We start from the raw sequence: 7,500 nt of genomic DNA on the forward strand, positions 1-7,500 counted from the left end.
GACGGCGTACGCGTCGTCTGCGCCTTCCGTCCTCCGAACTGCGATCGAACGCGTGCACTTCTCCCCCTGTAGGACGTCGCGATCCGTTGGGTGCCGGTCTGAGGCCCGCGGTGGAGCCCGTTCGGACGGTTCGCCGTTTCCGAACGAACCCGCGGTGTTTCCCGGTCGGCTCGCTCGACGGTATAAAGATGGCGCGAGGCCGCCGCTAGTTCGGCGTCCGCCCTACGGCAAGCGCTCTCGTCGCGACGGTGATCGGACCTGGTGCCGGTCCCGTCCCCGGGTGGCTGTTGGCTGTGGGTCGTCGGACAGACCTCGTCTTCTTTTAGAACGCCGATCTGCGACGCTATAGCTTTGGGTACTTTCAGGACCCGTCTTGAAACACGGACCAAGGAGTCTAGCATGTGCGCGAGTCATTGGGACATTACTAAACCTAAAGGCGCAATGAAAGTGAAGGTCCGCCTTGCGCGGACCGAGGGAGGATGGGCGGTCGTTACGGCTGCCGCCTCGCACTCCCGGGGCGTCTCGTTCTCATCGCGAGAAGAGGCGCACCAAGAGCGTACACGCTGGGACCCGAAAGATGGTGAACTATGCCTGGTCAGGACGAAGTCAGGGGAAACCCTGATGGAGGTCCGTAGCGATTCTGACGTGCAAATCGATCGTCGGAACTGGGTATAGGGGCGAAAGACTAATCGAACCATCTAGTAGCTGGTTCCCTCCGAAGTTTCCCTCAGGATAGCTGGCGCTCATAGCGCACGAGTTTCATCCGGTAAAGCGAATGATTAGAGGCATTGGGGTCGAAACGGCCTCAACCTATTCTCAAACTTTAAATGGGTGAGATCTCCGGCTTGCTCGAACTATTGAAGCCGCGAGACTCGAATCAGAGTGCCAAGTGGGCCATTTTTGGTAAGCAGAACTGGCGCTGTGGGATGAACCAAACGCCGAGTTAAAGCGCCTAAATCGACGCTTATGGGATACCATGAAAGGCGTTGGTAACTTAAGACATCAGGACGGTGGCCATGGAAGTCGGAATCCGCCAAGGAGTGTGTAACAACTCACCTGCCGAAGTTACTAGCCCTGAAAATGGATGGCGCTGAAGCGTCGTGCTTATACTCGGCCGTCAGCGGCATGTGCGGTCCGGTGGCCTCTGGTCACGGGCCATGAAGCCCTGACGAGTAGGAGGGTCGCGGCGGTGAGCGCAGAAGGACTGGCCGTGAGGCCGTCTGGAGCCGCCGTCGGTGCAGATCTTGGTGGTAGTAGCAAATACTCCAGCGAGGCCCTGGAGGACTGACGTGGAGAAGGGTTTCGTGTGAACAGCCGTTGCACACGAGTCAGTCGATCCTAAGCCCTAGGCGAAAGCCGATGTCGATGTGGTGTAGATTTGTCGTTGGTCACAAACACGACCTCCAGAGCCGTGGTGACGTGAACGTACGGATTGTGCACACACCCGTTGGGCGAAAGGGAATCCGGTTCCTATTCCGGAACCCGGCAGCGGAACCGCTTATAATTCGGGCCCTCGCAAGAGAGTTCGTCGGGGCAACCCAAAAGGACCCGGAGACGCCGTCGGGAGATCCGGGAAGAGTTTTCTTTTCTGCATGAGCGTTCGAGTTCCATGGAATCCTCTAGCAGGGAGATATGGTTTGGAACGCGAAGAGCACCGCAGTTGCGGCGGTGTCCGGATCTTCCCCTCGGACCTTGAAAATCCGGGAGAGGGCCACGTGGAGGCGTCGCGCCGGTTCGTACCCATATCCGCAGCAGGTCTCCAAGGTGAAGAGCCTCTAGTCGATAGAATAATGTAGGTAAGGGAAGTCGGCAAATTGGATCCGTAACTTCGGGATAAGGATTGGCTCTGAGGATCGGGGCGTGTCGGGCTTGTCGGGGAAGCGGGTCGCGGCTGACGTGCCGGGCCTGGGCGAGGTGAAGCGTTGCCGTTTCGGCGGAAACGTCGGATCCGAGCCCGGTCCCGTGCCTTGGCCTCCCGCGGAACCGTCTTGCTACGAGGCTCCGGGTGCGCCCGAAAGGGCGTCCGGATGTCCTCTTCGGCCGCCATTCAACGGTCAGCTCAGAACTGGCACGGACCGGGGGAATCCGACTGTCTAATTAAAACAAAGCATTGCGATGGCCCCAGCGGGTGTTGACGCAATGTGATTTCTGCCCAGTGCTCTGAATGTCAACGTGAAGAAATTCAAGCAAGCGCGGGTAAACGGCGGGAGTAACTATGACTCTCTCCAGGTGGTAGTGGTAGAGTGCAGACGTGCTTCGCATCGGCTCCGTCACGGCAAAGTGCGAAATTCGGTGCGAAAGGTCCGATCTGCTCAAACTTGGTGTCATTCGAAGCGGCTTCACGAGGAGACTCTAGAGGTATGCTTTGTTTGAAAATCCGTTCGGTGGGGCCGGAGATATCGAATTTTGAGTGTTGCAGAGCACGAACACGGTTTTGTGTAAATTAATAATATCCCCATTTTTTTGTTTGATCCCGGCTTGTGGGGTGTCGTCGGAAGCGGCCCGCGGAGAGGAACCCGGTGGTGCCCTCCGATTCGAAATCGGCTTGGCCGTTTTCGAAAAATCGAATTTTAAAAATCCCGAGTTCGGGAAAAACTCTGCGATAATTGTTATCTCCACCTTTTTATAATTTTATCTTATGATAGGGGACTTATAATAATTCGTACGATTTTCAGTTGTATTTTATTTAATAATTGGTCAGCTTAATTTTAACATCTTAAATATTGGTATAATCGGTGGTTGGAGTCGTTTTTTCTGGCGCGTTCGGGCGGTTCCCCAGGAATCTTATCGGGTAGAGCTGCCATTAAAATTTCGTTACATCTGTAATGAAAATTTTTTATTTTTAATATCTTTTAGAATTTCGAAGACAATACGACTTACCTAAGATTATCACACTTTCTATGTTGGTCGCGGACTCCTATTGGCGTTAAGCCCATCAAATATTTTATAGTTTGATGACGAATAGGGGCCTGCGGTTGTTGGCCAATTATCCACATTAAAGTTCCTCGATTTCTATTTATCCAATTACGCTGTCCATCGTGCGAATTTACCGACTCGAGCCTGCAACATTTTGAAACATTAGGTGGATAATTCAATTAATAATTTAACATCTTATCACTATTTTAATTACTATCTACTCATTATACACTTTGATTAATTGAAGTTCGCCTATCTTTATTATCTTATTATGACATCTGCATTTCGAATATCGTAATATCTTAATATTTCTTAATTATTATCTCCACATTTTCCATCTTAATTAATCGGGGTATATTACTCTTATTTATTTATTTATTTATCTTATTGTAACATCCGCATTATCTTATATCTTGATATTCTTCCTTATTTAATCATCATAATTTTCCTTTTTTTTTTTTTTTTTTTTTTTATCTTAATTAATCGGGGTATATTACTCTTATTTATCTCATTATAACATCCTCATTATTTTATATCTCGATATTCTTCTTTAATTAATCATCTTAATTTTTAATCTTAATTAATCGGGATATAACTCTTATACATCTTATTATAACATCCTTATTATTGTATATCTCGATATTGTTCTTAATTAATTTAACTTCAGTTAGCCATCATATGTTACTTTAAAACACTTATTTATATACATATTAGCCCCCCCTTCTACCACTACCAATTCCATACTTTTGTATATGTGCAATATTTATATCAATAATATCTTATTTTACATTTAACGTGACTTTCATTGCACATATCATTTAATTTTATTTCATTTCCTGGATGAGTTCTTTACGTGTTATGACGTGGCAGTTCTGCCTGTAGTGTTTGTATTTTACTGATCGTTCATTAATTCTTAATTCTTTTTGAATTTTTTAACGTGTTATCTTTGTCCATTTGTCTGTTTTTATTTATACACATTTTATTTATCATTATTTACACTTATCCCCTATTGGGATATAAGATAGGTAGTAGTCCTGCCTGCGTTAGTTCCGCTGTTTAGGTTTATAGGTAGTATCAAAACATCTAATCAGATCAAGCAATAAATTTTAATCTCGTTTATTCAATATCCACATTCTATTGGACCATATAACATCTTAATTTATTTATAATGGTATATTCGTGCGACAAATGCGGGACATATTTCCCTTCTAATCGAAAACTACAATCTCATCTCGAAAAACCGTGCGAGGAAGATAAAGGCCCTGGCTTTACTCGTATTTTCGGAAAAGAAAATCTCCGGCGGCGTAACGATGATGTCAAGTCAAGCGCTACGCTAAATCGCAATAAGGAGACGAAAGAACATAACATCTCCCAACCGGATTTAGAGGCAGCGATGACTGATTTGAAGTGCCCTAACTGCGGAAAGGTGTTGCAAACTAAGTCGGGCTTCACCAGGCACATAAGAGATTCATGTCCTGCAAACAAAAAAGAAGAGGTGTCAGAACCTGTGAAGAAGTCAGAGGCGCAGTTTCCGTGTCCACTGTGCGGAAAGGTGTTTCGACACGCGTCCAGTCTTCGCAGGCATCGGGGGGTGTGTAATTCAACTTCCCAGGAAGGTCCGTCAACAACAGAGGCGGCTACTCCAACATCTTACGAATGCCCTACATGCGATAAAGTTTACCATTCTTATCCGGGCTTATGTAGACATCGCAAGGTATGCCCCCATAAGGAGACCTCTTCATCGAAAGACGGTGTCGTAAATACCTGCATTGATTGTGGGCGCGAATTCGATTCACAGCAGGGGCTAGGACAACACAGAAAGAGAGCACATCCTTCCTCTTATTATGCCGCTGCTGAAGGAATCGAGAAGTCAGCCGAACAAGATGTTCCAGAAAAAGCAGAATTGTCGACGGATCTCCTGGTTGCTTCGGGAACAATGGCTGAATGCGAGCTGAAACGGGAAAACAATATCATCAGTCCTATACCTATTACTACCGAGGCGGTAGAACTACATACCTTTACAGGGGAGAAAAATTTTGATGACGAGGCTAGTATATCAGAGCTCCGGAGCGTCGAATCTAATGTGACAACCTTCAATGTTGACTCTCTCCCAGAGGCCGTGGCTCCCCCATGTTGCGTAGAGGCATTGGGTGGGGCCCCAATGGTCGTTAGAGACGGTGGTCAAAATGCAGATCGTAACACTACGGTTGGGCGGGGGCAGGTTTGCGTCAGATGCTCTGCGAGATTTCATACGTTCTCCGCTCTACGAGAACATGAAAGGGCTGAACACCCCGAAATGTTCTCTTGTGGAGTGGAGAACCATCCTGTGTCGGTCACTCTCGAAGAACAGTTAGAAGAAATGGCCGAGTATGAGCTTCGCCATGGGAGCAATATCAAGACCATGGCGAGGGACTTAGGCCTGACGGAAGGTCAGGTCAAGTCGCGTAGAAGGTCCCCAATCTACAAGATCATGATGCATCTGACTAAAAACTCGCAACAGAGCTCCCCACCCCCTACAATTGTCGATCCTGCAAATAATGTGGTGAATACATCAGAAAAGGTAAATATAAACAGCGTTTTACCTATTACTGCCGAGGTTGCGGTCACTTCGTACACGGAAGTCTCCAACGAACACCCTATTACTGCCGAGGTCTCACTTGTTAACACTCCGCCAGATATCGTTGGTGAAGAGTTGGTAGTGGTAGAATCACATGCCAGTCTACCTATTACTACCGAGGATACATCTCTCCCAGTTAACATTTCGGAAGGGCTTCAAGGGGTAAGTACATCCTCCCAATTTTCAGGGCAGGATAGGTCTTCGAGTCCTGGACTTCATTATTCTCAAATAGCGGGTCCTTCATGGTTGGCTGTTCCGTTAGTGACGCATATTCCACCTTTGGCGTCTGACGAAGGAGAGCTCGACGGGGATACGGTTAACAGCGTCCTAAATATGGTCTCCCCAGATTTCTCTCAAGATTATGCGCAGCGCAACCTGAAGGTATGGACCGAGAATAGTATGGAGGGTGAGGTTACTTCGGACGCCTTACATAGCATGGAGAGTTTGTCGACACCGGTTACACCTTTGGCGTCTTCTCCATCGGTCCCTCTTCTTCAAATTCAGGGGGACCCAATTAAATCCATCATCACTCTCATGCAGGATGTCGTTAACCAACAGCGTCATCAAAGACATCCCATACGGCAATGGATGGGCAGGATTTCGGCAGGCAACCCAGACTCGTGGGCCGAAATTGCCGAGGAAGCCTTGCTGTTATTCTTCCCATTTGACGAGAGAGCGAAGACAAAATCTGTGAAGGCCAAACCTCCTCCTGTTGCTCCAAAGGTCTTAAATAGAAATCAGAAGAGGACAGCTGAATATAAGAAGATCCAGGATATTTACCAAAAAAATCGAAGACTTCTGGCAGATAAAATAGTCTCTGGAGAGCCCTTAGATGTACCCCCCGTTTGGCCCTCAATGGAATCTGTTATGTTAGTCCACGGTCGAATGTTTCAATCAGCGTCTCCTCCTGATGATCACGTTTTTGTCCCTAAATCCTCTTCTCTTCTTCCGCAGGATTTCTCCCTTATTACCCCGGATGAGATCGCACGGTCGAAAAGGGGGTGGCCAAAATCAGCTCCCGGCAGCGATGGAGTAACGGTCTCGGCTGTGAATCGCTGCAGTAACAACCTGTTAGCGATACTATTTAACATCCTCTTAATTAGCAGGTACCAACCACTCGACTGGAGGCGGATGAGGACTGTCCTGATCCCAAAACCAGGAAAGAATAGATCTGACCCCACCAACTGGCGTCCCATCACGATAGGTTCTTCCGTCCAGCGCCTTTTTCATCGTACCCTAGCTCAACGCCTCACCGACATGACCAGATTGAATCCCAACCAGCGGGGTTTCACGAAGACCGACGGTTGCCTTGCCAACTCCCTCGTGTTGGACACCTTGGTCAACGACAGGACCCAAGCGAGGTTAGGTACGAGCGTGATGTCCATGGACCTGCGCAAAGCTTTCGATTCAGTATCACATTTTTCTATTATGAGAGCTTTGCGTAGAGTACAGGCGCCTACCTACCTAATTGAGTATATATCATCTACGCTCACTTCTTCCTCCACGGTGTTCAGCGTTGGCCAAGAGGTTTCAGTCCCCGTTAACATCAATAGGGGGGTTCGGCAGGGTGACCCGATGAGTCCAATCTTATTTAACCTTGTTTTGGACGAGCTGGTTGACGATCTTTCAGCTTCGGATCTGGGATGTCCGATGGCAGGCGGGGTGCGATGTTCGGTGTTGGCGTTTGCTGACGACATCGTCTTGCTGGCGGAGAACGAAAAGAACCTGCAAGTGTTGGTGGACAAGTCGGTTAAGTTCTTTGGTTGCAGGGGAATGGAAGTCAATCCTACCAAGTGTCATGTGCTTGTGAGGAAGAGGATCAGGGACGCTGTCGTACCGGTTACAAGGACCGACGTTAATATTCAGGGAAGAGCGGTGACACACGTCTCGGACCTTAATCCACTTCGCTACCTTGGGTACAAGTACGGCAGTCAGGGCCAGCTGAAGCCATGCCTCACCAACTACCC

General features: G+C 48.0%; 1 pseudogene; it reads left to right on the top strand.

Moving 5' to 3' along the window:
* Window positions 1-7,500, top strand: part of LOC135120122 (large subunit ribosomal RNA) — an 11,274-nt pseudogene that overhangs the window by 509 nt on the left and 3,265 nt on the right.

This window comes from Zophobas morio, unplaced genomic scaffold (assembly GCF_036711695.1).
Source record: "Zophobas morio isolate AGI-343-1 ecotype UQ-CSIRO unplaced genomic scaffold, CSIRO_AGI_Zmor_V1 ptg000344l, whole genome shotgun sequence".
Classification (NCBI taxonomy): domain Eukaryota; kingdom Metazoa; phylum Arthropoda; class Insecta; order Coleoptera; family Tenebrionidae; genus Zophobas; species Zophobas morio.